At 37.4% G+C, this 10,298-nt stretch overlaps 1 protein-coding gene across 1 annotated transcript in view; it reads right to left on the bottom strand.

Moving 5' to 3' along the window:
* Positions 1 to 9,764, bottom strand: part of LOC107705840 (inositol hexakisphosphate kinase 1-like) — a 57,431-nt gene extending 47,667 nt beyond the window's left edge. Inside the window, exon 1 of the mRNA XM_016509336.1 lies at positions 8,879 to 9,764. The gene's annotated coding sequence lies outside the window, so the exon portion shown is untranslated. The remainder of the gene's footprint in view (positions 1 to 8,878) is intronic.
* Between the last annotated feature and the right edge of the window lie 534 nt (positions 9,765 to 10,298).

Raw genomic sequence — 10,298 nt, 5'->3', positions numbered from 1 at the left:
CAATCACAAAGAGTACTTTCTTCATTTAAAAACATGAGATACAGTAGGGCTGCACGATAAATCGAATTTGAATCGAGATCGCGATTCGACAGAAGCTGGAATCGAGATCGCGATTCGACAGAAGCTGGAATCGAGATCGCGATTCGACAGAAGCTGGAATCGAGATCGCGATTCGACAGAAGCTGCGATTGTCATGCGTATCTTTCAGTGAAGCACGGTTCTGTGATCAGCAGTAAATCTCCATCCAAAGGTCAGAGGGCGCTCTCGCGCTGAAACTCCAAATACGCCTTGCAGAAGAAACCCAGGAAATGCCTATCGTTGCAGCTGAATAAACAGAAGATTCAACTGCTTTCATTGATTCAATGTGACTAATAAACACACGACTACGGCAATATACGGTTTATCTGAGTTCTTATTATTATAAATTTCATTAAAATAAAGTATATTTGTAATGCAATGCCTTTCTCACTGCTTAAATACTATGAAATATGTTGCGTGCCTTATTCTGTGTAAGAAGCCACATCTCACAGAAGGGTTTATTTCAAACACTCGACTGACGTTATGAAGTGAGTTTGGAGTAAAAATATGTTATTAAATGTGGTATTTTCACATGCTTTCAGATGGAGCAGCATTTACTTCACAGCCGTAGTGCACTGAGAAGCTATGCAAACAGCTGTCATTATCGCGAACGATTTCTTCGATTTCATAATCGCGCAATAAAATCGTCTGCAATTTTTTTGCGTAACTTGTCAGTGAACTACGGCTATGTGTAGTAAATTCTGCTCCATCTGAAAGCACGTGATGATGATTTCCTGCTGATTACAGAACCGGCATTACGATCAAAATGCGCATGACAATCACATTCGATTAATCGTGCAGCCCTAATCGTGATATACATTTTGGCCATATCGTCCAGCCCTAATTGGTTTGTTTTATTTGATTTTTGAATATGTGCTACTTAGCTGAACATGGACTAGTCTAGATATTGCAGTGTGTTTGAATGACACTTCACTATGCAGCGCTGTACAGTGTCGCACGTATATGTCGCACGTGCTATGAAAAAAATGGTCTGTGCGATGAATAAATTTACCACTGTAGCACGCGTGCGATACAGTTTTGCATGTTCATAACACAGCCGCTTAATAGTGTGAAGTGATTTCGTTGTGCTTGTTTGTGTGTGTGAGATTGATTATACTTGGTAGTTAGAGGCGTGCGATATGACTATTTTTGATCGTGAACGATTAAAATGTCTCCACGCCACGATCTGCTTTTGAAGAAGTATCGTAGTATCGCGCTACAGAGCACATTCTATCAGCTGCAGTTCTGGCGCCTCCGTCTCAATATAGCCTACTGTACAACGCCACATACATTCACATCAAATGTTAACTCTGCAGTTGAGTTACCTCACGAGACACTGCACTTATTCACAATCACAAAAGTGCATTATTTGCATCTGCTTTGAGTCTAATAATGTCAAAAACATACAAGGTTTACATATAAACACAGTTAGTTATTTCTAAAATGAAAGTAAACAGTTGAGAGAGAAACAGATGCGTGCAGCTCTTAAAGGGACAGAGCTAAACATGCTGCCGCTTGTCATTAAAAGAATTGTTCACCCAAAAATTAAATTTCTGTCATATTTACACACTCACATGTTGTCCCAAACCTGTAATAACTTATAACTGTAATAACTTATTTCTTGTGCTGAACACAAAATAATATTTTGAAGAATTTGGTCCCCATTGATTTTGATAGTAGGAAAAAAATACTATGGAAGTCACTGGGGACCAGCAACTGCTTGGTTACCAACATTCTTCAAAATAACTTCAACAGAAGTATCGCGCTACAGAGCACATTCTATCAGCTGCAGTTCTGGCGCCTCCGTCTCAATATAGCCTACTGTACAACGCCACATACATTCACATCAAATGTTAACTCTGCAGTTGAGTTACCTCACGAGACACTGCACTTATTCACAATCACAAAAGTGCATTATTTGCATCTGCTTTGAGTCTAATAATGTCAAAAACATACAAGGTTTACATATAAACACAGTTAGTTATTTCTAAAATGAAAGTAAACATTTGAGAGAGAAACGGATCCGTGCAGCTCTTAAAGGGACAGAGCTAAACATGCTGCCGCTTGTCATTAAAAGAATTGTTCACCCAAAAATTAAATTTCTGTCATATTTACACACTCACATGTTGTCCCAAACCTGTAATAACTTATAACTGTAATAACTTATTTCTTGTGCTGAACACAAAATAATATTTTGAAGAATTCGGTACCTGTTGATTTGATAGTAGGAAAAAAATACTATGGAAGTCACTGGGGACCAGCAACTGCTTGGTTACCAACATTCTTCAAAATAACTTCAACAGAAGTTATTCAGAATGTTCAACAGTATGTTCAACAGAAGAAAAAAACTAATTCAGGTTTAAAACAACTTGAGAGTGAGTAAATGATGGTATCAAAATAAAACACTATGACAGAATTAATAGACAGATGACAGAATTTTCATTTTTTGGGTGAACTATTATTTTAATGTTAATAAAACAACAAAACAGAAAAATCACTCACTGCTCATGACTGATGAACTTTAATAAAGTTGCTTTAAAAAATGTGTAATTGATGTATATAGTGTTTTATTTTAATATTTGTTCATTCAGTTTCTTGAATGTTACTGCTAAATACTGTCCCTGAAAAATAAAGCACTGTTTGTTTTATTTGTAAATTATGTGTATTTGTAATGTATATCTTTGTTCTTATTTTCTAATAAAAAAAATTTAAAATAATGACAATTTTTTTTTTTTTAATCTTCACCCACTTTGGCCTAAATGTCTGCCATTCTTTTTTATCTTATATTTTGTTACCCTGAAAGTTTTTTTTTTACAATAGGGAAATTAGTTTGGCTGTACTGCTCATGCAAATTGCAAAATGTAAAACCAACATGACAAAGAATTGTGATAAAATCGTGAATCTTGATATTCCTGAATAAAATGGTGATATGATATTTTTGCCATATCGCCCACCCCTACCTTGCGCTACAACTGTTTGGCCTGTGCTACAAAACTTTCAACTTCTGTAGCACCAGTGCTATATGCAAAAAAAGTTAACATACAGCCCTGCTATGAATATATAACTGATCAAATTGAATGCCTTGTTGCTTGATTTTACTGTTCTGTTTTTTTGTGATTGACTTTGTACCTTCAAATGAAACATTTTTCAATTATTCTTTAAAAAGGTTGTTTAAAATAAATAATAATTTTTAATAAAACATGATGCGAGCTTAATGGGAACAGGGGTGTGATTAAAGGGTACAAACATGTACCCATTAAGCACAGCCAGACTTTTCACATCCCGATAGCAATCATTAAGTTAAGTGGTCTAAATGTATTTGTCTCTATTTATCTGTGGAAGGCGTAGGATCAAGAAATGTTCGCACAATCAAAACGCTCGGTCCGAGCGTTTTAATTGGCATTCCTACCTGCCATGTATTAGCATACCTCTGCGCACCAGGTTCGTGCAGACAGGATACGTCATCAGCTCGTTCACGCATGCTGTGCAGACAGAGCGAGGATGGCAGACAAACATCAACAACCCGATCTTCCTGGTATTGTAGTACTTTTAAAGTTTTCTCACTTTTAATGAAAATTATAATAATAAGAACTCAGATAAACCGTATATTGCCGTAGTTGTGTGTTTTTTAGTCACGTTGAATCAATGAAAGCAGTTGAATCTTCTGTTTATTCAGCTGCAGCGATAGGCATTTTCTGGGTTTCTTCTGCGAGGCGTATTTGGAGTTTCAGCGCGAGAGCACCCTCTGGCCTTTGGATGGAGATTTACTGCTGATCACAGAACCGTGCTTCACTGAAAGATACGCATAACAATCGCAGCTTCTGTCAAATCGCGATCTCGATTCCATTTCGATTTATCGTGCAGCCCTACATGATGTAGCCCAGCGGTTAATCCAGTCCTCGCGCCCGCTCGTTAGAAGTGAGCTATGTGCATGAACTGTGTTCTGATCGATATGATCCTTACACAGTGTTCATTAGGGCTGTCAAAATGACTGAAAAACTAAATTCGAATTTTCTACTTAAATATTATCAAAATTCGATTTATATTCGAATTTAAAAGGCATAATTTCTGTTAGGGGGGAAAAAGCTTTTGGCTTCTCTCCTGAGGCCACAAGAGGGCGCATCGAGCAAAATATTATTCACGTTTCTTCAAAGCGTAATAAAATAACACAACTATCTTTGAAAAAAAGTGCATAATGTTTAAAATAATGTTTATAAATCATTAGGGATGTAACGATTAAACGCGAGGTTGAAAATCGAATCAAATACGTGACGATTCAAATCGGTTGAGATGCTAAATAAATCGCGATTCAATTAGGGGTAGGAGTTTATATGAATGCATGTCTGAGGGGAACTTACTGTCTTTAGAAAAGTTTAGATGGTATTTTTTCTTTTAATCTTGCCTCTGTATAATGCATATAAAAGTTCATAAGTGCAGCGCTGCTTTGTTTACAGCGGAAACCAAGGAAATGCTTTAAGCGCCACCTGCTGGCAGAGAGTGAATCTGCGTCTCATTCAGCTCATCTGCTGTTTCTCTTTCATGCAGATATTTTTTATGCATAGTTTCACAAAACTGAAGACAAAATCATTTTGTTTTTGCTTCAAATTCAATAATAAAAGGACACATTTAATTTATAATTTGTCTTAAATTTCATTTTGTAAAAAATATCGTGAATCGAATCGAATCGTGAAATTAAAATCGTGAATCAAATCGAATCATGACTTGAGTGAATCGTTACATCCCTATAAACCATATATCATTAATAGGCTACTTTCTTCATTTAAAAACATGAGATGCAGTGGGATGGGGAAAAACCGCCATAACGTCTTTAGACATGTTTTTTAAAAGTTTAACTTGCATTAATTTTACATGGCTTTCTAAACATGCCACTCTCTTGTGTGAGACGAGAGTGCAACGCTGATAGATGACCCTCTAGAAAATGTGATAAATATGCGTTCTGTGTGAACGGCTTGGTTTCAGTTTTGACGTAAACAACATCTTCTCCACACTGATGCTCTCGTTTTCCGCAATATATTCAATGAACAACGTAGCAGCGCCGCATCTGGTGGGTTCAACTGGATAGGCTAACAAAAGCATTTAAATGCAATCAATGACACATACATCGTCATCGCATCTCGTGCGCCACTGATAAGGCTGCCTGACAGCTGACGCAGACCTAAAATTCGAATGCAACTGTTCTGGTTTTAAGGCCAATTCACACTGCACCAACAGACATGTTCATTGTGTCTGTTGGCGTTGATCGGCACTTGTTATTTTTGCCCACTGAACATGTTGAATCGCCATTTGTTGGGTCTTGGAGTGTCGGAGAAGTGACTGTACTCAGTCAGCTGTCGGTGTTGGTCTGCGTCTGTCGGTGCAGTGTGAACCGCCTCAATAACCACCTCAAAACAGGCACATCTGACCTGCCTCTTCCTCAGACACATCCAATGGCACTGAAGCGCCACACATGCTGTAGGTTAGCAGTTACCAATTTTCACTGAACTTACAAAATAACTGTATGATGATGTATGCTGTTACTGTGATAAAATAACTCGTACTGTGAGATGAGATTTAGTCACACAGGCCGTCCTAACCAACACACATCCAGAACTCATGTTCATGTGCTCCACAAGCCCTACATTTGCAATGCAAAGAAATAATGTCAACTAATGTGGACATTACGCAAACTTACCAGAACCAAACCAGCATCATTTTAAATTCAGGTTTTTATCTCTAATTACACCAACAGAAAAATAATAATTAGTTGAATAGCTCTAGACCCTCTATAAGCATTGAGCATGCAGGTGAGAGACTTACAGTTCCACTAACAACTCTAAAAGCACTGTGGAAAAAAAGAAAATAAACTATCTCAGCTAATGAAAACAATTGAAAATGAGCAACAGAATGCAGATATTAAATAAACTAAACACGTCCAGTTGTTTGAAAACAAATGAAATTCCAACAGACATTCCAGGATGAGCTCAATGAATAAAAATCCTCTCAGACCAACTAACGAACGAACATCTCAGCTTACAGGTGATGGCCATGTCATGACATGAAGGGTTAGAATTTTACACTCCTTGTATATCAGATTTCTAGATATCTGACTGATTGGCTCGTAAGGTATCAATAATGCAGGACCAAGGATAGTTTATTCCAGAAACCGGCTTGTTTCATTGCTTTTAAATTTTCATCTGACATTGCCAGGGTTAGCAGCAGCTGTGGAGATCCTATGTTAAACTGACTACTATATGATCTCTCACTGTAGCTCAGATTAGTGCTGTCAAAAGCACCGGTACTTTGGTACCAAGTCAATACTTATATTTTAAAAACGTAACAATAGCAGCCTTTTCCACAGTACCGTAGTACCAGAGTAACGACCCAAGGACAGGCGGCGCACGTATTTGTGTGAGTGTCTGTGAAGAGCATCATACGTTTCAATTTACAATGTGTTTGTAAAATGTTTGTAAAATGATTAAGCCAATCATGTGTTTGTTGATATGTATGGCCAATCAGACCAGTCAGAATCGCCAGAGCGTGTTCAGCTTGAGCTCTGCACTCTCACGAAAAGTTTTGCTATAACTAACAAAGTATAAACACAATGTAAAATGAAGATTCATTGTGCACTGTAGACAAATTTTTTATTATAACAGGAGTTTTCACTCAGTCAGTGAGCTTGTGCTGCGGCTGATATCAGCTTCACTGATTATAAGGGAGCGTCTGTGTATAACCCATTCATAATGTGAATAAAAGTTTTATTTTTCATGCTAAGTACACACTGCAAAGTTTCAGGAGTGACGACTGTATTAAAATGTGGTATTGAATCAGAAATTGTGATGTTTGACATATGTAGCAACGGACGGGACAAAACCAATCTGATGTGTAGAATGTGCAGAATAGATCTGTGCGTTAAAGTCCGCATGAAGCTGCTGCCGACTCTATTTCAGTATAGTGACGTATTTCCAACTGAAACGGAATAGAGTGGTGGAACTATGACGTCACTTTTGCTAGCATTTTAGCACTGCCGGTTGCATCGTCCCAGAGTCAATGGGTTTTCTGAATGGGAGTTTGGTTAAATCCCCTAAAATAAGGTCTGTGCTTAACAAGCTCAAAATACTTTCCCATGTTATTTTACGACACAAAACACACTAGTTACACCCTACTCGTGATTTTTTAAAAACTGTTACATTTCTTGAAAAAGACAGTTGCTAACAAGTTGCTAAACGGGACTACAGGCGTTGTCGGGGACATTAAACGTCATCACGCCGAACAGTTGATCAATTTATAGTATTTTCCAATTGTAGTATAATTAGTACAATTAATTGTAGGAATAACCAATTAATAGTTTCCCGCATTTTATATTGTTGTTTGCCCCAAAATGCAACCACAAGTCTTCAGATTGAAGATGCTCGTTTCCTACTGATGCGGAGACTCTGGACTCGTACCATAAACTCATATTGTGATTATTCCATGTAAACACCACATTTACGATAATCCAAAAGCCTATGGAAAAATCCTATTAGCATTTTGGCGAGGGAACCAGTGTGATGCTAACAGCCGATCGGCCTGCAAAGTGACGTCATAGTTCCCCCACTCTATACTGAATAGAGGGCGGGGTTTTATTTTTGCGCTCACTGGCAGCAAACTAACGGTTGGAGGGGTGTGGTTAAGCATATTCTGCCAAAGCCGTCATCAACAACATTACAATATTTTTTGCCATGGTACCAAAATTGGTACCGAAAACCGTGGGATTCAGTACTGGTGTTGGTACCAACCACTGACATGTAGGCAGTGACAACACTATGCTAAACTCTTTCATTTTACGTATTATTTGAAGGTTAAGTGCCACTAATGTTGTGTTTTTGTAATGGTAAAATGTAAATAAAGGAGTTAATATTAGTATTATTGTTTTCTTTGCTTTTTTACCTTGGTATCAACTTGGGTCTCGAGTATCGTGTAGGCTACATTTGGTGGTATCAGTACCGACTACTAGATTTTGGGTATCCTTACATCCCTAGCTCATATAAACAATGCTATCTCTTAGCAACATGCAGATTTGTGTACATTTAATCAGGGGACGTGACTGTCCAAGATGGACACCGTTTCAGTTAAAACAACAATGCACGGTTTCTTCTCAGTGCTAGCCAACATCAGCATCCTTCACCTGTATACCCAGTCTGAAGGTCTTACAGGCTTTATATACATCAGCTAAATAAATCCCCAATCTAACATCCAGCCTCACACTGAAATGTCCTTCAAAGACTGCAAAACTAAAAATAAATAAATAAAAACAAACATCTCCAAGGTAATGCGTTCAGATAGCTCCCATTAATAAAGGCAATGACGTGTGTGTTGACGGTTAAAACGATCATCAAGCAAATTCCAGCTCATGTAACAACCTTACAATATATGAGACAAGCATCAAAACAACACTGACGCACAGATAAACATCCAGCAACTTTACACGCAAAGATGAAGTCACGCTTCTACTCCAATGTGAGACTTATGTAATGATCCAGTGCTCATATCCCCATCATCGACGAAATCATCTATTACGGACATAAGGATGACATATAATCAAATGAAATAAGAATTTGTCCAAACAATCTCAAAACCAGCACATTACACCAGTGACCTTCCTTTACCAAAATCCATTATGTAATAATAACATCATCATACATGTGTTAATAAGTCATTACATCACTAAATAACTCATTTATCCACTCAAAAAATCAACATTAATTAATAAACGTTTAAAAACAGACATTATAGGAAATGAGCATGAGGTCGTTATATTTACCTGATGTCAATTCCTCCTCACGGAAAGCCTTCTTATTTAGATGCCTTTTCCTTCTTTCACGACGATTTGATATATTTCGTTATTAATAAATGAGTAAATAAATAAGTCAATGTTTTGGTGTAAAATCCTCCTCATGTCCTTCGTGTTAGCTCGCCGGCTAATGTCTTCAGATGTGATCAACAGAACAGATTTAATACGATTAAACTACACTGTTCACAGACCCTCTGTATTTCAAAACGTGTACTTTAAAAGCCTGATAATAATGTTAAGATTTCAATGACTATTTCCGCTAGTTTGATCTGCTAAACCTCTTTTACTCGTCTAGTGTGGATGCTAAAGCTGATGCTAATCACACAAACAGATCTCACGAACCTGTGTTAAAAATATCGTCAGATTTAAAAAACAATAAACATAAGAAGCTGAGAACACATTCTCTGGCTTATTTCGTTGTTAAATTTAAGTGCTAAATAATGGCCAGATATAAGCGGTTATGATCTCATCTCGTCCGTGCAGCTCTGATGGCTGATCCCGAGAAAATAAAGCATTTAATCTAGCGAATAAAACCATAAAAATATCGCTTCGCTCCTTTATCCTAGTCTTTAACTTTATCAAACCCTGCTGTATCTGTCACTAACTGAGCATTTATATGATATCCGAGGCACTCTCACCTAACCTGGCCTCTCTTTCTTCTATTATATTCTTTCTATTATAATAAAGCTCATTAAATAAAGATACAATCTCGTTTTATAAACACTAACTAATGAATATATCCGACTAGCTAGTGCGTTAATCCGCGTTTAAAGCCTTTTTCTAGCTAAAACACACTGACTGTGTGTATGCGCCTGAGAGAGATTGAAACAGTAGAACAAACTGACAGCAGCAGCAAGCAGCAGCATATAACACTGCCCTCTACTGACAGAGCCTCTGCACAACATACCGCTGTCCAGATTCACCAAGCAGCTTGGCATCTCATCGGCTATGATCAGTGTTGGGCAGTAAATAGTTACTAGTAACCAGTGTTGGGGAAAGTTACTTTTAAAAGTAATGCATTACAATATTGCGTTACTCCATAAAAAGTAACTAATTACGGTACTTAGTTACTTTTTATGGAAAGTAATGCATTACGTTACTTTTGCGTTACTTTTAAAATCTGGACAGAGCTTGCTTGTTTGTTTGTTAAAAGCCTTTTCACACCAAACGTGAAATGAATAAGCCTCAGGCTGAAGGAAATGTAAATTTACGTCCGTACAGTAGAATGCAGAAGAAGAAATTTCAACACACTTCAGCAATAAAAAAAGACACACAAATGTTTGTCTAGAGTAATTTGTGCTTATTAGTACGGTTGAACTGGATCATCGAAGGTCAGAAGCAAAGACATTGGTTAAAAAAATGGGATTAAATACAAAAAGGATATTTGTGT

This window comes from Sinocyclocheilus rhinocerous, unplaced genomic scaffold (genome assembly GCF_001515625.1).
Source record: "Sinocyclocheilus rhinocerous isolate Xijiao unplaced genomic scaffold, SAMN03320098_v1.1 scaffold1826, whole genome shotgun sequence".
NCBI classification, from domain to species: Eukaryota; Metazoa; Chordata; class Actinopteri; order Cypriniformes; family Cyprinidae; genus Sinocyclocheilus; species Sinocyclocheilus rhinocerous.
This window is presented reverse-complemented; position numbering and strand designations above follow the sequence as displayed.